This window comes from Protopterus annectens, chromosome 1.part0, assembly GCF_019279795.1.
Source record: "Protopterus annectens isolate FY-2018-M chromosome 1.part0, PAN1.0, whole genome shotgun sequence".
NCBI lineage: Eukaryota > Metazoa > Chordata > Ceratodontiformes > Protopteridae > Protopterus > Protopterus annectens.
The window spans coordinates 498,013,244-498,040,436 of record NC_056725.1 but is presented as its reverse complement, the minus strand read 5'-3'; the positions used below and the strand labels follow the sequence as shown (position 1 = coordinate 498,040,436).

Genomic DNA, 27,193 nt, shown 5'->3' with positions numbered 1-27,193 from the left:
AATTCTATCAGACAAAAGGGATTGGGGGAGTAACACCATCATCCAAAAGGGATTGGGGGAGTAATTCCATCATCCAAAAGGGATTTGGGGAGTAATGTCATCATCCAAAAGGGAATGGGGAGAATTTCATCATCCAAAAGGGATTGGGGGAGTAATGCCATCATCCAAAAGGGATTGGGGGAGTAATGCCATCATCCAAAAGGGATTGGGGTGTTCTGCTTTATGGCTGTAAGCCTTTCCTGAATACAGCATTCAGCAGGCACCCCTAGAGCTGCACACAAGGACACCTGTACTCTATCACACATAATAAGCTTTGTCATTAGGCAGCATGCTCCAGCTTTGTTCTGACTGCAGGTGATTCACCTGCATTCCTGTAAGTACTGCCACTGCACAGAACTGAGACCACTTCCTTCTTCCCAGGATGAGTGAGCCATCATCAGCCTCTCATTCCCATCCTCTCCTGCCTGTGCTCTCCAGCACAATTGCTGCTAATCAAATATGGGTAATCTGGGTCCTATTCAAGGCTTTATTGCTCAGTGCCATGAGACTGGACCATTCAGTTATGATATTTAATGGACTTTATAATATCTTACTTCGAATAAAAATAGCACATCGTTACCAGCTTAAGGTTAGACATATGATCTGAGCTGTACTGGAATTTGTTAAGATGTTTCAGTTTCTTACCCTCAGGGCTATATTCATGTTATAGTAGCCAGATTCAAAAGCAGCTATCTGTGCATGTATATCATCTTCTGCTTAACCCATTATGTTCTACCCTGTGAAGATGGACTTCCTGGATGCACACTATATCTAGTTCTTTATGTCTCTGGTGCTGGTAAAATCTAGAGTGCCGCACAAGTCAAGCTAAGCCATTTTACTTTATAGTATTTTATTTTATTTTGTTGGTTGACCTGAGTACAGGACTGATCAATCTCGACTATTTCCATGCTCAACTTAGGGGCTAGAAAGAAACAAATACAAAAAATAATGCACAGTAATACTGATTATACATTCCTTTAAAAAACAGAACCCTTGAAGCTTATGAAGGATACACACAGAGATTAAAAATAAATTATTAACAAAACATTAGAGGCATAACTATGGTGGGGAGAAGGGGCAGCTGCCCTGGACATGAGGCGTTAGGGGTTAAGATTGGCTGATTCTGATGATGTGCTAATGTAGTACCTCAGCATTAAGAAGACATGCTCATATCAGAGAAATGTAGCAAACACCATTTTATGTAGCATGCACGGATGTAATGGTGGAAGTGAGGAGATGGGTAGTAGCAGAGTGAAAGAGGAGGGATGGAGGAGATAGAAAATAATGAACGACGAGAAGAAGTCAGGACTAGAAGTGTGACAGGGTTAGACAGAAGTGTGGAGGTGGACGTTTGTGTGGGGAAGGATGAAGAGTAGACATATTCAAAAACCTGTTGACGAGGAAAAACTACTGGTGACTGGGAGTGGGCTTTAGGTGATTCTGTTATTGGGGAAGCATTTACAGTGTGCCTGTTTAAATAACAAGGCTTTTAGTTCTGACTAAAACTTTGGAAGTCTGGGAATGGATTTTTAATAAAAGATTACACTATCAGACCCATTTTCCTTTTTCAAAGTGAATTATATATACTTGTATAACTGGATGGCAGCAGTACAGTTTAATTCAGGAGCCCAACTACAAATTTATGTTCATCACCTCCATTTTATTCAATCAAAACTAGTGCCAACAGGTCTTTGATCATGAGTTCAAGTATTCACATTAATTATTATTTTCCTGCAAAGATCAATAGATCTGGCAGCTAAGCATTTTCTATGGGTAATAATATTTCACAACATATTTTTAGGGATGCATGGCTAGGCTTAAAAAGGCCCTTGTGGTCATTAGTCTAGTGCACACCTATGAGCCTACGAACAGACACTACCCTCTATTTCTCTATGGTATGACAATTGCAGCAAAATGCTATTAAACAGCCCAATCAGTGGTGCAAATAAGCCTGTTACACTGATACATTACAGTACTACCTGCTCTGTCATTAACTCAGCTATCCTCAGAAATATGCACAAACAAACAAGAGGAAGTTCTTAAAATGTCTGTAAACTATTGTGGTAATCAATGAAATTCGGAAGCTTAGCCTGTAGATAAGTTGGGGTGAGGGTGCAGTGTGATGGCATGCATTATCATTATACAGGGTACAAAGCAGAGAACTGGCTGTTCCACAGATAATAATCAGTGTGACATTACATGTATCCAGCTTTTAATTATACCAGCCTAATTCCATTGTTTGGATCCCCTTTATACAGTGTAGCTCATACTGCACACTGGTAAAAACCAGCATGGACTTTGAACTTCTTAACGGAACTACAAAGCCACATCCTTATCCAGTAATGCGCCAAACCCAGCAGCTTAACTCATTTGTGCTTATAGCATGGAATTTGCATTTCTGTAATGGTACAGACAGTGCCAGCCCAACATGAGCATGTACTGTAGTGCAGCTGCAATCTGCATAGGTGCTACAGTATCAGAGCTGCTTTAACACTTTATTTTAGCAGATCCATACCTGTGGTCACTTAGTACCACCACTGTAGATCTGTAAGTGTAAGGTATAAAATTCTGTGGGCATCATCTAAAATATTTATAAAAATAAAGATAAAGATAAAACAGCGAAAGAAAATTACCCCTAAGTGTTAGTGCTGGGTGGTTGATCTGTCAAGCTCCAAGGGAATGTGAGGTGCATTCAGCATTTAACTTAGGAACTCTCAGTAGTTTTTTCAGGAAAATATTTAGAATTATGATTTTGCTAAGGTATACCACTCCTCATCTTACACTTCATGCACTGGTAGATGTTTCTTGGAGACTCCAATGTGTTAGAAAGACAGCTGACATAACCATCATTCCAGCCAATCACCTGATCAAATGTCCATTCAGCTCCTGCAGGAACTGTCTGTAATCTGAAATGGCAACTGCAGTCAATCAATCTAAATCCAGAATTTGCTGATATTTCTAGTTCTATCTCTGAATCAGAGAAATAGTATGCTGTAGATATCAGAACAGATTTTGAACTCTAGCACAGCTCCACAGATTAAATCCAGTGTAATACAAATTACATGTTTTATAAGAAGACAAGAAATTTAAGTTGGTGATATTAAACAATTATCGAAAATATTAGTGTTTTGTGTCTGTGCATATCTTTCGTCATATAAATCATATCAGTATTACAAAGAACTTGCACAAGGGGCTCCTACAAGGGATTGGTAAACCTTCTGCATCTCATGATTTCTAAGAATCATTTTCAGCTGTAGCTATGATATTAAGATAAACTGCAGGCATTAGCATAGATTTTAAAAGCTGTAATGGAGATGAACAGGATAAATCCACTGTATTGCAAATTTATTTTCATTAAAAGAAATGAGGGTTTTAATGAATTAAATGCATACATTTTATTGGACCTGCGGCATTGTCTGTCAGCCTTTGCTGTACCCAATGCATTTTTGTTCAAGTGTTTCAACTGAATACTGTGTGCACTTTTCCTGCAGCTTTTGACTGTTATAATTTAATCAATACTTAGAATTTGTCCATTTGTATAAATGCCACTCTCTGCCCTTCATGGAATGCTTTTTCCAGAGAAGTCATCTGCTGCACATAGTGAACACTCATAGTATTTGAGGGTGTGGGGAGGTTGGTAGAACATGTCTGTCCCTCAATCAGTATTAGTCAGCATAGGTTAGTGAATCTGCTGTGCATTATGGGGATGAAAGTCAGCATGGGTAAGGGTCTGAACTGTTTGATTTCAGGTCCAAGCAACATTAAAAGTGTGTACCACTATAGGAACAAGGTATTCCTTGCCCCCTGTGTCACTGAGTGATGTTCTCTGTCATGTAGGCTATGCCTGCACTGCTCTTGAAAATAACTTTTGTTGTTGCCATGTGTGGCTATCTTGATTTCAGTACTACAGTATGGCTTAGCAAATACTACTGATCAGACAGTGCTCAGTGTCTTTCTGTTGCTGTGTCTAAAATCAAAATCAAAGTTATACCAGAGAAGGGTTTATGCTTCTTTTTCACTGTTGTGCATCCTCAGAGTTGCTATATATGATTAGCAGGGAGTGGGGGTATGCAGGAGGCTTGACTCCTCACAAAAATATTGATTTTGGATATAGTTTGATTCTGTCAGTATTTTGTGTTTAGATGTTTTTCAATTTAGATATCTTGTTGCCAATATTTTTACTGTTGATATTATGCTGTTTAGATCATCTGTAGTACTCATTGATGCATATATATATATATATATATATATATATATATATATATATCTATATCTATATATATATATATATATATATATATATATATATATATATATATATATATATATATATATATATACACACACACACACACACACACACACACACACACACACACACATATATATATATATACATATATATATATATAAATATGTGTGTGTGTGTGTGTGTGTGTGTGTGTGTGTGTGTGTGTGTGTGTGTGTATGTGTGTGTATAGATATATACTTCCTATGGGTAAGTAATTAAAGTTATGTGTTCTGTTGAATTAAGAGTGGATTTAGGACTTGAACTGAAAATGTTGACAGACAACATAAGACCAAGAGGAACACTTTTTCCATTTAATAAAAGCAGAACTAGCGAAAGGGACACTTACTTATCTCAACAAATTCCTTATTTATGGAATAAGTTGCCATTGAATGTACATATGACAAAATCACTTATTGTTTTTAAAATAAGGCTAAATGATTATATAGGCATTAGAAAGTATATGCATGGGTTAAGGAGTCTGCATAGTTTGATTGCATTGTGGCTTAAATGAGGAATGATCCCAAACTATGAAATTATGAAGTCACTTTTATCCATAGAAAGCCTCCATAGCCATTTCTTACAGCCACTTTATTGACAATGTATACCTCAGATGTCTGATTATAATAGAATATGTCTACAGTAAAGTATTTCAGTTTGCTCTACACAAATGTAAACTTGCCCTGTAAAGCCAAACTAATGACTGTTCAACTTAATCATGACAACCCGGTCAGTCATTTTCATCAACAGACAGCTCTTATACAAAGCAATTACAGCCACTCTGACTTGTACATTTCAGATATATGGGCCTGGTAAATTTATAATAATGATAAAAAGTAATGGACAGAGTAATGCGTTTCAAGTTCATTTCAATACGCATGCAGCAGTTACAGTAAATTATTCAAGATGGCGTCACACAAATGCAAACTAGTCCTGCAAATCCATATTAACTGTTTGAAATGAGCAAATGAAGAAAGGTTCAGTTACTTTCATCCGCAATTAGCTCCTCCACCCAGCAGTTATATCTATTTTGTTGACTGTATGTACCTCAGATTTCTGATCTGTGATCAAATAATGGCCACAGTAAGACTTCAACTTTGTTTCACATAAACAGCAGCTAAAGAATTCCAGCTAGCTTCACAAGGATCACAATAGTTCTGAAAAATCAAAAAAAAAATGAGCAAATAATGGCAGAGCCAGTCATTCTCCTCCACGTTTATTAACCCACCCAGCAATTAGAGTCAAGATAATGTCTGTGTACATCACTGCTGTTTGACTACAATAAAATTCAACAAGATAAATAGAAATAAAGGCCAAATAAAATAAGCATCTCAGTTATACATTTCAACTCCATTTTTCATAAGCACACAATTCCTAACATAGTTCTGCAAAGCTATCTACTGCCCATATCTGGTTACTTACTAGAATTTCCAAAAAAAAGACTTACCGCACACACTGTCGCAGATGGAAACTTCTTCCTTTCCCACCATGTCCATACATTCACTTTACAGTTTCTATTTGCTAGCTTTCTGCTCCATCTTTCCCAAAACTAGATAATCAATCAGGTAGATTATGTCAATATTGTGGGTAGGAAAGCCTGGACATTGAGTGGTGACTTATATAGTACATTCTTCTGGGGTGACACAGTTGTGAATTTTTTAGGAGGGGTACCATTTTATTTTCCTAAAGTAAAGATATGCAGTTATTTACTTGAAATATATAAATACATAAATATCAGGAAAGTGGACTTAGCTGAACGCACTCTAGGTGGCTGCTTAATTTGGCTATACATAAGCCCAACCATGTACACAAGATGAATTGTGGATGGTCCAAATTTGGTCTACCTCAGACAGAAAGAGATAAACTATGAGAGAATCATTACATTGACTGTCGGTGATGGCTCTCTTTCTCTGAAATGCAGTGACCCTGATATGAAAATAAAGTAAAGGATGGTGTGGAATCAAAGTCCCCACATGGGGGATACTCCTTGTAAATAACACATTTTGTCTGAGTCACATTTGCTTACAACAGGACAACATCTAGTACATGGATTGTGAGAATGCATATATTTAATCTGTCAAATTCTTGTGGCTAAATTAATGAGTTGCAAACAATGATGAGATGTATTGGATCCTTGCACATCTGGATGACTGATTAACATTGCAAATATGCTTGTGTCATATTTACCTATTTTAATAATTGTGTGTATTATTAAATAGCTAAAGCCTAGTTAAAGGTTAGCCCAAGGTTAGTTAGGAGGAAATGTGAGATGACATGTACCCATATGCAGGATTGCTAATTGGGTCAAAATGGTCATGGTAGTACCTGTTTGGAAACTTTAAACTATATGTCATACTTTCATTCATCATGTAACTAATGAATGTTAGATGCTCCAAAGGGGATGCACAGCAACTGAGATATTAAGGAATATGATCAGACCTCTGATCATAAACAATTTGTCAAGTGTTCAAGACATGGGTGTCAAGAAATTCACCTCTAGAATGGAGTAAAGCAAAATTCAATAGGTGTACCTTCACATCCATGTTGAGAACACATAGCAAGTGAATTATGATTGGAGAACAAATCATATTTTTTGTAGAAAATGCAATGTCAGCTGCCTCAGTGCACTGTAAGTTGCAGATAAAAAGTGTACAGGCATGAGTTATTTTACAGCCTTTAAAGCTGTATAACACTCAGTACTCCCATACAGACAGCCAACAATTTTAAAATCTGCTATATATTTCTCCATGCCACATTTTTTGTTATTCACGTGACAATGCAAAGTATATTACTGCTTTTAAAACAGTGATATCACAGCCAATGCTATTATGTAGTGGGCTGCTACCCATTGTAATGCATCATCTAATTATAACACCTAACTGTTATGATTTGGTCTCGTGACAGAAAAGTGAACAACTGGCTACTAGTTTTGCCAGTTACAGAGCATAATCAGCATGCTGCATGAGCTGCATAATTATTTTGCATGCATAATTATGAATATGTGCAATAGATTAAAATGTATGACAACAAATTGAACCAAAGGCAATTTATATGGGTATTTCATGGCATCAAATAACAAAAACATGCATAATGCTAGGAAAAACCTTGCACTGATACTTGGTGTCTAAAGTGTGCAGCTTTATACATAACATACTTCTGTTTGACTGATGTTATATGCAAACATGGCCAGGTACAATATTTGTTGTAAATGTCTCTAATATGGAAATATTAATGAAACTGCTTTATAAAAATGATGGTATCATTGCATGGCGAAAATTGCTGCTCTGTTTGTTACAGTCATAGTGATATTAGTCATTGTTTAATTTCATTAAATAAAATTCATTTTTTTATGATTTATTTGCTCAGTATAAAATAAGGGTTATGATTGATGAAAAATTAGTGTAGCAACTGCATGCTGCATAGTTTTCGTGTTTGCTATTTTTGTTGTAACTATTGCCATTCTTGACATAGTTAGGCTTGTTTAAAGACAAACCTCATGATTGCATTTCAGAAAAAAAGGATACCCAAGGAAAAGGCTCTCCAGGAAGGAAATTAAACTGATGCTAAATTATTATGAGTCAATAAATTTAATATTAAACTCATAAGATTATTATGAGTTAATAACTGAACTTAAGTTTGTGTAGCTCGTCTACCCTACCCTTTCCCTTTAAGAGAAAGGAGGATTTCCATGAGATAGCAGTTGTCAGAATGGCTGCATGGTCTAAGGAGCTGTGTTAATGTTATAGTCTCCCCTGGAGCTGTGGGTTTAAATCTTACTTCTGACAAAGGAGTTTTGAATTGCTGGGCCAGAAGATATAGCAAACCTTCTGGCCTGAGATCCAACTTTACCCCTCTCTCCCCCTCAATCTTACTTCTGACAAAGGAGTTTTGAATTGCTGGGCCAGAAGATACAGCAAACCTTCTGGCCTGAGATCCAACTTTACCCCTCTCTCCCCCTCAACCTTCTCTCAGGAAAAATCATCAAATATAACTTCTCCTTCTATCAATAAGGAACAAGTCTTTAATGCTCTCTCTAAGGCCAAGAACATTGCATCAATGGGCCCAAACAATATCCCAGGATGCCTTCTAAATAGCATGAAACATGACCTATCAGGACCTCTGAAATTGCTATTTAACTGTAGCCTCCAAACAGGCTTCATGCCCCATGAATGGAGAACAGTGACAGTCATCCCTCTGCACAAAGAAGAGCCATCTACATAGGCAGTAAGATGTAAAAACAAACAGCAGCCCAAAAAGTAAAAAACATCTAATAGCAAAAAGGAACACAATAAAATAAAACACAAATGACCACCACAGCTGCAGGAAAAGGCATAATTAATAAAAACGATCAAAAACCAAATATATATGATTAAAAAAGTGTTTTAATGGCAAAAACAATAAAATCAGGTAAGTGCTTTCACAGATACATAACGTCCGTTTCGTCAGACCTATTAAGGCTCAGTTTCTTACAAGTTTAAATAGTCAACCAATGTGTAACGTGAAACAACAACATAAAAAAAATCATCAATTAAAAGCTTTCCTGATGCAAAAGATTCCAAAATAAGTAAACTATTCAATTGCAAATAAGATGTACAAATATAAATTATATAAAAAACTTTCTTAAAACGAGCAGCTATAACCTTACTTCAGGAAAGCTTTTAATTGATGTGTTTTTATATTGTTATTTCACGTGGCATGTTGGTTGACTATTTAAACTTGTAAGAAATTGAGTCTTATTAGGTCTGATGAAGCAGACGTTATGTATCCCTGAAAATGCTTACCTGATTTGATTGTTTTTGTCATTAAAATCCTTTAACCATATATATATATATATATATATATATATATATATATATATATATATATATTTTTTTTTTGATCATTTTTATTAAGCCTTTGCCTACAGCTGTGGTGGTCATTTATGTTTTATTTTATTGAGGGCCATCTACATACCCTGGAAAATAGAACATAAGTCTTGCTAGTCTCATATGCAAATCCATGGAAAAAAATTATCATGGAAATGATCGATAATGACAGAGGAAACCTCCACACAATCCACCCAGCCCAGTTTAGTTTCATCAAGGTCAGGCAATGCCTTCTTAACCTGGTGAACTTCTTTGACCCCAGCACTATCAGGTTATACCTCATATCATGCGTTCCGGCCCCAAAATCCGGACCGAACCACAAAAGGAGGGGGAGTATCCATATTCATAAAGGATACCCACACCTCCAGGTTAGTGGCAACGCACGAAGCATCGGAGACCATCCAGGTGCAATTAACCATAGGTAAAACTGACCTACAGTTTGTAACATGCTACAGACCACCTTCTCAAACTCAGGAAACCCACACAGCCTTCCTGAAGACACTGGAGAGTATGAATGTCTCTCCAAACACCATCATATTGGGTGACTTCAACTACCCAAACATAGACTGGGAACATTACTCAAGCCCCAACACCCTAGCCCAAAGGTTCCTTGAGTTCATAAAATCAAATGCTATGGAACAACTAGTCACCATTCCCACAAGAGGAGAAAATATACTAGACCTGATCATCACAAACATGGGGACAAAATGCTCCACACCGGAAGTATATCCCTCATTGGTGAGATCAGACCATAAATTAATCTCACTGGAGATCCACATCCCGCCCCCACCCCAGCAAAAGACCACAGTGAAGAACTTCTCAAAAGCAAACTTCACACTTCTTAAGACTGGAGTGGTATCCTTCAAGGCCCCTGAGCCAGTGGAAACCACAACCCACGCTGCTGAAACCCTTACAAATGCCTTCTACAAGCACCTCCAGGAATGTATGGATCAAGCAATCCCTAATAAAATCAAGACCCTTTCCACCAAAGGCAGGCGCCCGGTCTGGTGGACCCCAGCCATAAACAAACTCTACAACAAGAGGAGAAAGCTACTACATGACAGAGCAAAATCCCTAAAAGGGAAGGCATCTCTGATCAATACTAGCAAAAAACTACGATCACTCATAAAATCATCCAAGGCCAACTTTGAAAGAAACATCGCTAATGACACAAAAGACAATCATAAAGCCTTCTTTAGCTATGTTAGAAACCTGGGTGGAAACTCCCAGATATGCTCAGAATTAGTCCAAAATGATAAAAAAATTAACTGAACCCACAGACATTGCCAACATACTGGCAGACAGGTTCAGTGAAAATTTCTCCCATCCCTCACCTCCAAAAGGAGAAATATCTATCCCACCAGAGTCTAGCCTCCCAACCATCTCAGATGCCCAGGTGAGAGCTGCTCTCTGTAAAGCAAAAAACACAGCATCAATGGGACCGGGCAGTGTCCCCGGCTGTGTGCTACATGAACTCAATGAGGAACTAAACCCACACATAAGGCTGCTGTTTAATCTTAGCCTTACTACAGGATACGTACCTAAAGAATGGCGTACGGCAACTGTGGTCCCACTCCACAAAGGCGGTGCTTCTACGGACCCTGGAAATTACCGCCCCATAAGCTTGACGAGCCTTGTCTGCAAAGCTATGGAGAGGATCATAATGGAACTCATAAATAAAGACATTGGGGACCTACAGACACTGGATCCTACCCAATTTGGCTTTGTCAAGGGCAGATCCTGCCTCTTGAACTTGGTCGACTTTTTCGAAACAGTCACTAAGGCCATTGATGAGGGTAAGGCAGTTCACACAGCCTACCTTGACCTAGCAAAAGCGTTCGACACAATACCCCACTCGGGCATCATAGAAAAGCTCACCAGCTTAGATGTAAACCCATATGTCACAAGATGGGTTGCAAACTGGCTCAAGGACAGAACACACAGGGTTAGAGTTGCTGGTGCCTTGTCAGACGCTAAGCCGGTCACGAGCGGCATCCCACAGGGCTCAGTCCTGGGCCCCCTCTTGTTCGGCATTTATTTTTCTGAAGTGCAGGCAAACATAGGGGGATTGTGGCTGACAAAATTTGCAGATGACTGCAAACTGGGCACCATAATTGACACTCCATCAGACACAGACATCCTCCAGAGAGGTCTCATAGAAATGGATAACTGGTGCCAGAGCCATGGCCTTAAGCTAAATGCCAAAAAATGTATAGTCATACCCTTTGGGAAAAACAAGGTAACCCCTAATTACCACATAGGTGGTAATCCATTAAATACAGAAGAAGTTATCAGGGACCTGGGGACCCAAGTTGACAGTAACCTCTCTTTTGACACTCACATTGCCAAAGTGGTTAGGAAGACCTTCTACATTGATCACCTGATCATGAAGGGATTCATATCCAGATCAGGAGAGGTCATTGTACCCCTGTACTCTTCACTTATCAGACCAATGATTGAGTACAACGCCCCATTTGGAATGTACCTTACCCGACACCTGCAGCAGTTGGAAAGACCCCAAAAGTTCCTCACCAAAAGGATAAAGGGGCTCAAACATATGTCATACGATGCCCAACTGAAGAAACTCCAGCTCTATTCAGTCGCATACCGTCTGCTCAGAGGTGATCTGTGCCTGACATACAAGGCCATGTCCAACCCGGAATTAATGGACATGCTCCACCTCAAAAATCCAAATCCACCAGAGCCACGAGAGCAAGAGACTTAAACCTCAACACGGATATAAATAGGACGTGCTGGAGGGACAGATTCATCACCCAGAGACTCCCTACACTATGGAACAGAATTCCAGTCCATGTGAGGCAGAGCCCCTCACTGACTCTGTTCAAGAGAAATCTTGACGAGTGGATGGGAGATTGTAGGTTTACCCCGGGAATCATCTCTGTATCACTGCTGGACAGAGGCACAGCAAACTAATGGGTATAGTATTCTCATCCTAAGGGGTGGTGAAAGCCACACACACTCTGGCTAGGCTTATAAATGCCCTAGGGCAGATAGCCTAGTATGAACCTATGAACCTATGAGAAGGTCACCAAATCAATAGATGAGGCAAAATGGTTCACACTGCCTACTTTCATCTGACTAAGGCATTTGACACAATACCCCAATCCGGCATTGCTGATAAATTCAACAGGTTAGGCACAAACCCGTTTGCCACCCGGTGGATAGCCAACTGGCTCACAGACAGGACACAGGAAGTTAGAATTAGGAGGTCCACCTCTTTGGATTGCTCCTTTTTGGCATTTACTTCTCTGAAGTGAAGGCCAACATCAATGTTCTCTGGCTGACTAAATCTGAAGATGATTGCAAATTAGGAGCAGTCATTGAATCGCCTGCTGACTCAAACATTCTCGAAGAAGGGCTGACACAGACAAACAACTGGTGTCAGAGCCATGGACTACAACTAAATGCTAATAAATGCATAATAATATCCTTTTGAAGTCATCCACCCCCTGGTATCTATCATGTTGACAACACACCCCTAAGAGCTGACCCAGTAATCAGGGACTTGGGGACACACATAGTAATTTAGACTTTGACCATCATGTGTCTATAGTAGTGTGGAAATAATTCTATGTTGTGCAACTTATAAACAAAGGTACGGATCTAGGTCCAAGGAAGTCATTTCTCCACTGTATATGGCATTCATCAGACGTATCATTAAGTACAATTTCCCATTTAATATGTACCTAACCAGGCATATTCAACAATTGGAATGTCCACGGAGGTTAATCACATAAAGCATGCTGGACAAAAGTAACATTTCCTATGCAGACTGCCTCAAAGCCCTATCCCTGTATTCTGTCTCCTGTTGAAGGAAGATCCATGCCTGGCATACAAGGCATTGTCAGACCCCATTCTCATGGACCTGTTGAATATCTGAAAAACAAACAGTACCAGAAATACCCATTCTAAAGATGTAAATCTTGCCTGTGATATAACTAGGACCTGCTGGAGAGACAGGTGTGTATCCCAGAGATTACCCCTTCTCTGGAGCAGTCTCCCAATCCATGTGAAGCAGAGTTCCTCCCTAATCCAATTCAAGTGTAGCTTGGACAATTTCATGGAGAACAGGTAATTCATCCCTGTTTTGCCACCTATGTCTCTAATGAACACAGGCAGTCTGTAAATGGTTCATCTCCCAGGCCCTAGCTTGTAAATGTTTCACCACCCATGCCCCTGCTTACATTTATCATGGGTATCAGAACTTATCAGAGATTTGGGATGCATGGCTAGGCTTAAAAATACCCTTGTGAACATTAGCCTAGTAAACACCTATGAATCTATATATATGATAAAAGCACACAAGCTACTGACTTTTATGTATTTGTCTGTAAAACAAGCACAATATGCAATGTGAATAGAATGGCAGAACATTTAGAGTAAAGCTGGCATAATCCAGATGCAGTAACAGTGTCCCCATCATTACAAACAATCCAAAAATAAGTTTCTTCATTAGCATTCAGTTTGTAAAATATGGAAAAATGGCTCTTGAAATGGAGAACAAACATACATAAATTAAAATGCTGTGACTAGTGTGTCCAATGATTGGACCAATGATATGACAATGAAGCCATTGAACAATGCCAGTGATTGGACCTCTTGTTTATTGATGAAAGCGTCCAGTGATATCAATGACTGAGACACTGGGTCAATGACACTTTCAAAGATTGTGGTCTTCCACTGATTCAGTGCCAATCTACAGCTAAACCAGCAGGTTGGAGCTTGGAAGAGGACTGGTTACTGCTTCCCTCAAAACAGCAGAGCAATCTGAGTTGGAAGGAGGCTTGAAATCAGTTGTGAGGCATGCTTATTTACCAATTTACAGTTTGGGGACATGAGGGGTGAAAAGTAATAAGACTACCATACCTAGAAGGAAATGGCCTCAATATTTATGCAATATTCCAATAGTTAACAATATCATCAATAAAAGAGAGGGCTTAATAACTATTTTCTATGCAGTCTTACAACCTACAAAAAGGGCTCAAAGACTCAGAATTCATGTACATTTCACCCAGTTTTACCTAGTCTAACTTTTCCTAAAAGACCAATGATTTTACAGTTATGTTATCACCACTCCTACCAGCATTTCTGGTCACTCACACTGTCTGTGCACCACCTTTGACTTCTTGATGGACAAAGGGCACTTTTTCCATGTTTAGAGGCACTAATTTCTGTCTTGGAGTATTTGCATGCTTGTCACCACTGACACGAATGTAAGCTTTCCTTGCATCAAGAATACAACTGCCTCATCTAGTTCATTGCAAAAACAAGTTATATATTTAAAATAACGCCGACATTTCAGAGATCACAGTACCCTTGCCTTAATCATTTTTTTAATCCTATATGCACAACTCATATTTGATATTTGCTCTGAATAATCAGCAGTAAAACAAACATTGTTTATATTTGATTAGCTCAGACAATTTTTCTTGATGTACTGTCTGTCTGACTAGCTCAGGCACTGCACACATGGAGCTATGGTTGTTCTTTGGTTTCTAGACATAGGTCACAGAGCTCTTTGTGCCCTCTTAATTTGCAACTATGTCATACTAGGGATTTTAAGCATCTCCAGGAGCTAAGATGTCAAGAAGTTAACCACATCATCTCCCTACTGATCCTTAGGAAAACTATGGTGTCTTAACGTACTACATCTAGTCCAGCTTTCTTTGCGATCATGAAACTGCATTCTGAGCTAATAAAATCCAGGCTGGGGCTCAATTTCCAGGATACAAGCATTCAAATCATAGCTCTCAACCTTCCATCTCCAAAATGAGGAACACTAGCCCTCATAATGTGGAACAAATGGACAAAATGTGGAACACATACTAATGGCTTACTATCAACTTCAACTAGGAAGGTCATAGGATGGTCAAAAAATGCTGGTTTTACTTATAAAGAAGATCTTTTAATGAATTAATATGATTCATTTCTATTTACCATGGATTTCACTTAAGAAAATCCCTAACACTGAATGTGTGACAGACTCTTTCAATGTAGAACTTCACGGAACTTCGTGGAACATGAACATTTTTAAGACCCCAAATGAGGTACGTTCCTCGTAATGATGTACACTTGAGAGGTATGATTCAAATGTAGAGCTGAAACCTTCACGTGAATTATCTTTGCAGTCATGTCCTGAATAAGCTCTTTTTTTGTCTCAAAAATGAATATTGTAGACAGCTCCAGACCAGCATACCTCTCAACTTCTAAGCAAAGAAATCTGGACAAAGTCTAAAATAATGGGGGGACAAAGGCCCCAAAATAGGGACATATTTTAAATATTGCTCTTATAAACTTAGAACATTGTTACAATAACAGGATTTGTGTTAGCATGCATTTTCTGAAGGATATGAAGTCTGAAACTCAAATGTATATCATTATTTAGTGATGTCCATCATTAGTGATTTGCCAGGAAACCACAAATTTTATGAGGAACAGACCAAAAATATTAGGCAAAAATCAGTACATTCTGTGAAAATCTGCACAGTTGAGAGGTATGTAGAGCAGTGATTGCTTCATTTATCTCCAGAGTAGCCAAGATAAGTAACTGCAAGTCAGTAGTCAGATGAACAACAAACTGCAGCAACACTAAAGCTATACAATGTCATGCATGTGCCAAGCTGCAAAGCAATGTTTTCTAATTTGCTAATTTGCAGGTAAACATGCATTTTGTTTCATAGTCAGTTATCAACTTTATTCTGAACTAGTATTTGTAATTCAAAACCATGTAAATCAGCAGCAATGTATCTAACCAACTGGGGGGTGGGTGCTTTAATTTTGCAGTCAGCACAAAGCCTTGCTCAGGGTGTGTTTTCAGGCTAATGCCTGCCTAGAAGATAAAATTTGATGTAATATTTCACCACCTCTGGTTGTCTGATAATTGCATTAACAGATCCTGCCTGAAATATGAGGCCCATACCTGGTAGTCATATAGCTACAAAAAATAAAATATGTGATTGCCAGAAATATATAGTGAAGCACAAAACTCACTGTAATGTGATCAAAACATTCACTTTCCCCTGTATCCCCATATAGGAGATCTGTTCTCCCATACCCTGTTACTTATATATAGTAATTCTGAAAAAAATAGTGCTAAGGGGAATACCACAACCTTAATAATACTATGTATTGCCTGTATTTGCACTTACTGTTTCATTAGTTCAAAAATAAAAATTGCAGCCCTTGGAATTTTAGCAGTAGCCAACATATAACCCACTCATGTTTAACATTAGAAATGTATGTTTACCGGACACCTTCAGTATATAAAATATTCATAACACATTTTAATATCTATTTTATTTATATAAATGGTTGGAAAGTCTCTTGCTAACCCCAAGCCTACTGTTTGGTCAAAGCAAGTGAACTGATAAACATTAAAAAGTCTATTTAACAATTAAATTGGAAAATAGACCCGGAAGACATAAGGGATGATTTGCCATTAATTTCAGTTTCACTATATCTTACACACACACAGCATTAAGAAACTTTTAGCATGCAGTCACTGTGTTAATTAGGATTTCCACATGCTCAGACTTTTTTTGATAAAATATAACGTACCTAATAAAATGTCAGCTGCTTTTTGCTGGCTAAGCTTTAAAATATAGCAGCCCTGATATGGCATGCCTACAAAACAGTTTTGCACCATTTCTAATGCTAGTTCAGGCTAAGTAAATTCCGTAATAGCCTGATAAATCGATGTCTTTATAGAGCTGTTATTCGTATCAGAGAAGTTCGACCACAGTCAATATGGCTCCATCTTATGTCTGCCGACTCACCGTGCAGGGAATTCTTATGTGAACTAACGGAACTTAAAATGAATTAGCATCCCTAGAGTCCAGCTTTGATAGGCAACATTTATTTAGTTTGACATTTAATGACTGGAAAAGGCATGCAGAGCTACACATAATTTCCTGGTGCAGCCACAGGGAGGAGGAGTGAGAAAAGAAACAATGTACCAAAGGTAAAGTAGCATTTAGCAGAAGTAAGGATTCGCGTCATAAGTACAGAATAAAACACTTGGTGGATCATCAGCTGTTTTAAATTAGAAAGCATGCTAGGTTCATATGTCTACTCCACACAGAACATTTTACAGATTAAAATGACTTTGTTACTGTGGATCATAGCAGATACAGTTGGAAGAAACAGACAGTTGTAAATCATTATGACAAATTATCATCCAGTTTGTGTTTTGAGATACTACTTTATATGACTAGGCCACATTTCCTGTTCCAGCTGCGGTTAATGTAGTGCAGTTATTTGAACTGCCTTGATGGGATTCCATTCACTCTAAGTGAATTGGGACTCTTCTCATAGTATTAAAAACATTCCTATACTGCAGAGTACGGCATAACAAGCCTATCTGTATAAGTGCCTAATGTTCTTCTATCTTTATCTGGAGCAAAACAATTTGTACATCCATTAACTAACAGCTGATCTGTAAGAATCCTCAACTTAGCCCTTACATCATTTCATGACACATTAAAATGATGTCTGAACTAATCCATTCTCTAGGACAACTTTTTTCTGCTTTGGAACTAGTGTCCATGTACTTGTTTACTTTACCCCAAGAAAGATACAAGCTGGACAACAGACTGTCAGAAAGGCAAAGGAACAAATGTGGTGAGGATGTAAAAGCTGGCTGTGACATAGGAAGTTATATATGTATCAGTTAATTGTGTTTGTTACAAAATAACCCAATCACTTTATGAAGTGAAGGAGGGTTCGGCTAGCACTTAGGGCTGGGGTGCTCTCTTTCTGTGCAGCAGGTAAAACAAGTGATAAACAGAAACACAACACTAAGTTATGATGCAGAAAGGGAATCTTGCAAATCACGGCTTATATTTTTATAAATTAACATTATAATATCAGATTATGGAAGCTGGTTACTAAAAAACAGATCAAGAGAGGGAGAGAGAGAGTAAAATAATAATGACAGTCTTTTTATGGTATTTACTATGGGATTTTCTTAGCTCAATTCCCCAATAAAACATGGATTTTAGAGTCACTGTACAGTATTAACAGCTATAAGAAATTATCAGAGATTAAAAAAGTGTTATTTGTAGGGACTTTATACAAAACTGAGGTGAGCAACTCCATGTAAACCTAAATATTAAATATGAGGCATCTGCATGGACATCAGACACCAGGCATTTCTATAAAAGATGAGCTTAGTATACTTTATAATATATGGACAGTGTGTGCTATATGAGAAAATCTGCAAGCTAACATTGTTGTTATGCTGTCCTGCCAATGTAACACAACCTGTTATAATTCAGTGCATTTGAAAGTAGTCCATACAAGCATACTTCAGACTCCACACCAGATCTAGAAGTGAATGTATTCAACAGAAAGAAATACCACTTTTAAAAGTAGGCACTGCAATCTTAGAAGTAGGTTATGTGGAGCAGACAGAGATGAAGCCCTCACTGCACATAAAATAACCTGGGATCATCTTGCAACATATATACTGCCAGGTTAGATCTGAGTTAGTGGCTGAGCCTGGCTTCCCATCCAGAGTGGATTGATGCAGGAATGATCACTGCTATACTGAGACCCACTTAGGATGGGCGCTGTACAAAATCATGTCAGCAGCTATAGAGACAAGCATAATGGGGAGGTATACTCCCAGAAGCACATGATGTAGCTAAATCTGAGCATGAGCAGTAACATGCATGTTCTGTAGGTCATCACACCTGAACCAATCAACTGCTGCTTTGGACTACTGTGAATTAGAGTCACAGAAAATGGATAGCTGGCAGGTGGTAGGAAAAAAAAATCATGAAAAACTGATAAACCATTTTTAAATGTAAGCAATAAAAAAGTAATGATTTAACAGAACAGCTTTGTAACAATTCTCTAACAAACTAAAATTACATGTATATAAAATTATGAAAATTTACTTAAAAATGTGATATAGCAATTGTCTGGAAGTTTTATACTTCTCAAGGTGTCTGAATAATTATGACTTTTTCATTTTTGCTCTTGAGGACATAATTATGCCACTACACCTCTCAAAATATTGTAATTTCCTGATTTTCTTTGAAACACTGTAATTGTATGTTAACACAAAATCACTTCTGAAAGGCACAGTTAAAACACAATTCTGCAATATGGTACATAGTAAGACAATGGTGTGGAGAAAGATTTCCTCTGCAGTGGAATTGCTTATTGGTTAGAATTTCTTATTCACAATTACTTGTTGAGTTCTTGACTTGCAGAATTTAATGAAAACTGCACCTGTATATCTTTTTGTATACAAACTGGTAAACAGTATTTTGTAAGTTTCTTTTAACTTTTTTTAAATTTGCAATTATGAACAAATTATAAAAGGGGAGGCCAACAGTGGATTACAAGTGGAAAATTGGCACAAATAACAACCTCAGTGAAACATAATTTTCTGAATTAGATAATATAATTTAGTGTGCTGTATTCATAACTGTGAGAAGTTGAAATAACTTTATAAACTGTTAGACATGTTTATGCTAACTGTATACTTAAACATACATATATTACAGTCAGTCAGAAATAATTTTTCTGACCACCAGTAGGAGATGTGTGTTATGTTTATTCTAACTGTACAATAAACACTTTGTTGACTTATTTAAATGTGGTGCAATGATCTCTCTTACAGCATTTTACAATAGGTAGGGGAGATTTAGGCTAAATTGGTTAGAGTATACAACTATTTATGGATGAATTTTGACATGAAAATTTGTCAATGTGCAGAAATAGTTGTCCATTTTGGATTACATAGCAGCAAGAACCTATCATCTGAATAAGTGGGTAACTACAATCTAGTTACATGTTCTCCAGAAGGCTGATGTGTTTGATGGCACCACTTAGGTAAGGGTGTCATATATCTGTAATTAGCAAGATGAATCAATTTGCTAACAAAATAAATGGGATCCACACTCTGTTTTCTGTTATAAATATTACTAGCCATCATAGATTTACCTTCATGCCTATCTAAATAAATATAATTAAAACCCTTTAAAACATTATTATAAACATAGCCATGTTGTAATCTATCAAAATTCCTAACTGCATAAATGGGTTCGTATATAAATTCGCCCTTAGGTAATTACCTCAATGTAGGCATCATATGATGAATTGTAGTCCATAACAAAGACTTAATGGCTATATTTGTTCTAAATAATATAGTATGTAGCGTGCCTGCTACAATAAACAACTGCATATCGAAAAATGTAATAGCATTACCCCCACAGTGCCCAATAAATGTTGTACCAACATTATTAGAGTTGAGATCATGTAAAAATTAATAAAATTACTTATTAGAATCTGAAATACAAAAAAAGTAATCAATGTAACAAACCAACAAACAGACAAGAAAAATATTTCTCACAAATATAGGTGAGGAATACACATCTTTCCAAAATAATTCATAAAAACGTGCACATGAAGGGATGACATTAGCTCCTCTAGCAGTTCCTTGTCTTTGTAAATAGAATTTACCATCAGAATAAAAATGATTACATTGCAAAGAAAATTCTAATACGTACAATACCGCATTTTTGGGGAGAACCATCAGTTAAAAAATAAGGCAGAGCCTCTAGTCGTAAACTATCTTAAATATTACTGTACAAACCTTATACATCACATGTGACCAAAGACAATCCTCAGAAAAATCCTGATCCTTAAGATTTCTAAAAAAGTGATAATTATCAAGCATAGCTATATGTCCCCTGTATGATCCAGGAAACCCATACCGTGTATTTACATTTATTGGAAACACTCACCATCCAAGCCAATACCATATTCATGGGCAACTTTAATTAATCAACTATTAACTGGGAATCATATACGACACCAAACGTACAGGCACAGGGATTCCTGGATTTTGTAAACACAAACTTCCTGGACCAGATTGTCAACATACCAACAAGGGGTGCAACCATACTGGATCTGGTCCTTACTAATATGGAAGAGGGCTGCACACCCCCCTAGTGTAATGTCTACTCTGGTAAGGTCAGACCACAAAATGGTCTCCTTTGAAGTAAAACTAAAACCTGGAACACCAGCTAAGCCTGGAATATCCAGGAACTACTCTAGGGCTAACTTCCTACTATTAATTGATAACTTGGCAAATCTTTAAGACTCCATAAACCCTGAGAACACTGCTGTCTATACAGAACTGTTCACAGAAGCCGTATACAATCATCTTAATAGCTGCATAAAGGCAGCTGTACCCACCAGGAAGAAGTAAAGAACTAACTCAAACAACAAACCAGCCTGGTGGAATCATAGCATCCATAGGCTGTGTAACAGAAGGAGGAAAAGCATGGCAAAAATTAGGAGGTGCAGCACCTAACAAGATAAAATAACTCTCATCAAACTAAACAAACAACTCAGGGGACAAATAAAGTCTATCAAAGCCAAATTTGATGTAAATTTGGCCTCCCAGGCCAAGGACAACCACAAGGCATTCAATAACATATTGGCAGTAACTACAAGCTTGGCACCCTGTGGTAGTATATAAGAAAGCTAATAATCTCAAAGCTTTCTTTGAACAATATCAAACTGGACAAGTAAAGACACCTGGTATGTATAAATGCCAAGCATGTAGTTACTGCGAATATGTTATTGAATCTAACAGATTCAAAATTCATGACCATCAGTATAACTTGAGGGTTAGAGTGAATTGTAATTCTAGAATGGCGATCTATTTAGCTCAGTGCCAATGTTGTTTAGCCTACTATGTAGGCAAAACTGAGAGGCGTCTTCGTGATCGCATCTACGAACATATTTATGCTATTAGAAAACAGAAACCCGACAATGCACTAGTTAAACATATTTCATTACACCCTGATCACACCTTTAAATTTCTTGTTATTGATCAAGTGTTTCAGAACCCCAGAGGTGGTCCAATCCCTCTAAAGTTAGAAGAATTAGAGTTCGGATGGCAGATCAGATTAAACGCATACAATGTGCCAGGTTTGAACGAAGGGTGTTCAATTAGCAGTGTTCTTAAGCTCAAGAGTCTAATTAGATGAAACTTCTTAGATATTTTAATTTACTTAGTGTTTACACTACTTCATACGAAGGTATCTGTATAAATTTATAGGATTTAATATTTTTGAATAGTTTTTTACTTAACTTTATTGTAAAAGACAGTATTTCCTATATATTATTTTTCTTAGTTATACCAAGAAATATATACATTTGACTCAGTTAGTGTAGCAGTGATTTTTATAGGTTTTAAATGCATTTACTGTTCAAAATGCTTTTGGTGTGTTTAATATGTTACTATTTTCTTAAGTGCTACAATTGATTAATTAAGAAGTTAATTGATTGAGTATTTAAATCATTCCTCAGTGAGGTTTTTTTATCTGAAGAAGTTTGTATATGGTGACAAACGAAAAGCACTTAATATTGGATTAAATCTATTTTTATTACTTGGTGCTGTCTCGTGGTTCCTGCCTTTGGTTTTTGGATTTATAGTTCATTTTTGCCTGTTTCCAGTTTTGGTTTGTTTGGTATATATAATTACTGGGGGGTGTGGAGTGCACAGCCCCCAACAAGAGCAAATTCGATAAAGGGCATTTTCGATGTAAGTGCTGTTCAATTAAATTATGTTTCGATTATGTAATATAGACCTGGCTTGTAAGGGTCCCAGGGCCATTAGCCTAGTAACCTTTTATGATCCTATGATTTCTGCACTGAAATTATAACACTCAGCAAACTTTTGTCATCTGAAATAAGAGAGACCACAGTTTTACAGTCCCTTCTTCTGTAAGCACAGATGAACATGAAACTAAAACCACATGTAATCAGTCAATCCATGATGAGTACAGAGGTGCATATGGATTATCTAAATTAACTAGCCCACAGACCCCACAAGTAATAGTTCCTCAAAAAGAAAAAAAAAAAAAAAAACACAGACAATCTTGTGCAACCTGGACAGAGATGTTCTTTGCAAAGCTGAACCACAAATTAAAAGGATGAGCCTTATTCTGAGGTTCTACCAACACACTTTCGATACTAATCTAGGACATTTCTTCAAAGTAACATAAACATTCAATTCCTGGAGCCACTGATATCAGGATACTCAGCAGCCATAGCACACCTGAGATTGTTGGAAAACAAAGTAGAAGCTCAGGTTATAGTTTCCTGGCCTAAGGAGTATAAGAATGGACTGATAGAACTCACTGGTGTCACCTGGATAGCAGTTAACCATATCACCTGCTACACTTTGCAGAGTTGGCAGATATTTATGTAATATTTTTGTTTTTCGTATACTGTGGCTTATTCCATTTCTAACTGTTTGATTATTTCTAATAGAATTTTTATCTACTGTTTACAGTCATACTTTTATACTCGATGGGTAGTTTTATCAAGTATCTGATTTACTACTGATTAAAATTTATTTTTTTCTGTTTTATTTATTCATTCTGCCAGCATATTCAGTAACCATGTAATATTTGTTTCACTGATTTAATTACAATTTCACTTAATTTCATAGTAAATATTTTTCATGTCACCCTTTCTTTCCTTTTACTTTGTCTTTTTTTTTTTTTTTGCATCCTCAGAGGATTAAGCTCAGTGGCTCTTCTACCTGCACTCAGTCAGCCCATTCATTCCAAGGTCGTGTGAGCAAAGGGTTCTTGGACAGGTGAGAACCCTTCAGCCCATTCATTCCAAGGTTATGGGCAGGTGAGAACCCTTCAGCTCATTCATTCCAAGGTCATGGGCAGGTGAGAACCCTTCAGCTCATTCATTCCAAGGTCATGGGCAGGTGAGATCCCTTCAGCTCATTCATTCCAAGGTCATGGGTAGGTGAGAACCCTTCAGCTCATTCATTCCAAGTTTATGGGAGCAAAGGGTTCTTGGGCAGGTGAGAACCCTTCTTCCCATTCATTCCAAGGTCGTGTGAGCAAAGGGTTCTTGGGCAGGTGAGAACCCTTCAACCCATTCATTCCAAGGTCATGAGCAGGTGAGAACCCTTCAGCCCATTCATTCCAAGGTCATGGGCAGGTGAGAACCCTTCAGCTCATTCATTCCAAGGTCATGGGCAGGTGAGAACCCTTCAGCTCATTCATTCCAAGTTTATGGGAGCAAAGGGTTTTTGGGCAGGTGAGAACCCTTCTTCCCATTCATTCCAAGGTCGTGTGAGCAAAGGGTTCTTGGGCAGGTGAGAACCCTTCAACCCATTCATTCCAAGGTCATGAGCAGGTGAGAACCCTTCAGCCCATTCATTCCAAGGTCATGGGCAGGTGAGAACCCTTCAGCTCATTCATTCCAAGGTCATGGGCAGGTGAGAACCCTTCAGCTCATTCATTCCAAGTTTATGGGAGCAAAGGGTTCTTGGGCAGGTGAGAACCCTTCAGCCCATTCATTCCTGTCCAAGAATTCCCAAAAGCCCATCCACTTGCAGTGAGAGTTGGGTGGTATGGAGACAGACAGATTTGCTAGTCCTGCAGAGCAGCCTACCCTCTTCCCCCAGTCGATCTTCCCCACTTGTGGTGGCTCTTCCAAGCGTTATAGCTGCCCTCAAAGGTTTTCTCTCAGCTCACATGGAGATTTGCACATGGCTTTGCAGGCTCAAAAGACTTTAGGTCCTTGGTGTAGACAACTAGCACTGCCATTAGGTGTTACTTATATGATCAGCCAGTGCCTCCTCCCTTTCACCCTAGAATGGGTCAACAAGCAGTGACCACTCACTCTCATTCTCCCATATTACCTCCTACAGGCATCAGAGCCATAATTCAAACTTTGTTTACCTATGACTTAGTTGAAGCTTTATCTATTTACTCCACAGATTAGCTCATGTTATATTTTCATAGCCAATAATCAACACGGTACATTTTACCCCATGTATATAAATACATTGATCTGTTATTCTTCATTCTTTCATTTTACTGTTGTTATTAGACTGTTTATGATTTTCTCATTAATAAATATAAATATGTTCTCAATTTAATTATCAGTCACATTTACTAACTCTGATGTCTTATTATTACAGGTTGGATTACTCTGGATGAAACCGGAATGTTCACTCGAGTCTTTATCCAGTTTTTTCGAGTCTCTATCCAGTTTTTGAGTTTCCTCTACCAGTATTATTGACAGGCTCTCCCCCCTTTCCATTAATCCCTGTGTCTCCCATTGCATAGCCAACTGTCTTATGATGAGGGTTGGTGGCATATTTTCCACACAAATAATTGTCATTTGTGGTGTCCCATAGAGCTCGGTTCAGGGTCCCTTCCTCTTTTGCATCTATTTCTCTGAAATTATAACAGATGGGGAAAGGGTTGGCATAATGGTTGCGCTGTTAAGCTCAAAGGTACAATTTACAGGGTTTGATTCTGACCTCTGGTCATTGGCTAGGCTTTTAATAATATGCAGATTGACAGCCTAGTATTCATTTGTGGCCATTTAGTTCACTTGCTTAAAGTATGGTGCTAATAACCCCAAGGACATGGGTTCAATCCACTTATAGGCCAGCTACCTTTCCTCACAAATATGGGAAAACTCTGTACTCACCCCAGTGTCGTGTCCTATCTGGTAAGACCAGACTACAAAGCAGTCTCCTTCAAAATAAGAATCAGTTCTGTAACCATAGCAAACCCTTATAAACACTTTAAAACTACTTCAAGGCAAACTACCTTTGGGTGGGTTAGGGAGCTGGCATAATGGTTAAGGTGTTTAACTTACAGACACAAGGTACAGGGTTTGAATCTCATCTTTGGGAAGCATAACTAAGCTTAAAAAGGCCCTCTGGGGTGTCAGCCCACTAATTACCTGTGAACCTATAAAATATTAAGGGCATATAGCTAACTAAACTAATCTAAAGACAAGAAACAAGATATCATTAACTTCCTTGTAGACATTCAGATCCTCCAAGAATGACCTGACCATGTTTTCAACTTGTGTACTGACTAAATTCTCAAGCTCAATGCCAATAAATTTAGCATAGTTTGATATGGCAAACATGGCTATCCAAATACATCCAAATATATTGCATATAAATGTCACTTGCTTAAATGTCGACATAGTCATTACAGATCTAGGGACATTTATTGACAATGAGTTTTGACAACCATGGATCACTCATATTTAGGAAATGATTCTACCTCACTCACTTAGTTACCAAAAGAATACTTTCTAAATCTAAAGAAGTCATAGCTCTCATCTATACTTCCCTTGTTAGGCCCATCATGGAGTACAATGACCTGACTGCAATGCATACCTCCAAACAGTTTGCCCAGGCGGAAAGGCCTCAATAATTAGTAATTAAAAAAAATACAAGGCAAATCCCAAACTACCCTCTTACTTGTTTTAAGCAACCATTGCCATATGCTTATCTTGTATAGTATCAGGCCATGAAATAGCTAATGACCTATTAAGTTCTAGTGTTGGAGACAGATGGGAAACTGTATTCTAATGAATGGAATGCCTTCTTATATGTGGGTTCATTTTTTTTCATTTATTCTTCTTAAGGGATGCAAGTAAATTACTTACTGAAGACCTAGTTTTTTACCTTTTTTCCTAAGGCTGACCCAGTAAATTAGTTTTCATTTCAGCCGTATGTTGTTCACAGCATTTTTGTATATTTCAGATTCTGTCTTGTTTTATGGTGACTGCATTTGCTTCATTAACATGCTTAGTGGTTAATTACCTTAACAAAAACAGACAAAGTACAGTTATATTTCAAACAGCAGAGTATCACACTAAGTTTACATGCTCTTACTATGGGAAATCTGGGCATGTCATTTGATGCTGTACTCATCTGTAAGATGATTCTTTTTGGAGATATTACCAAAAGTATAGAAACTCTACATATCTTCATCAGAAATCATATACAAGTATATACATGAACAATGTACACATTAAATGTCGCATAATGTTGCCTGATAGAATAAGCTATTTTATATGAGGCGAAACATTTCCATTATATTGCTTACATATGAAATATTAACAAAATTATGAAAATAATGTATGATCGTAAAAAATGCACCATGTCATA

The 27,193-nt window shown here is 37.7% G+C and overlaps 1 protein-coding gene across 1 annotated transcript in view; it reads right to left on the bottom strand.

Annotated features, from left to right (window-relative positions):
- The window catches only part of LOC122793068, a 970,692-nt gene that overhangs the window by 142,787 nt on the left and 800,712 nt on the right, over positions 1-27,193 (bottom strand). The window lies entirely within an intron of this gene.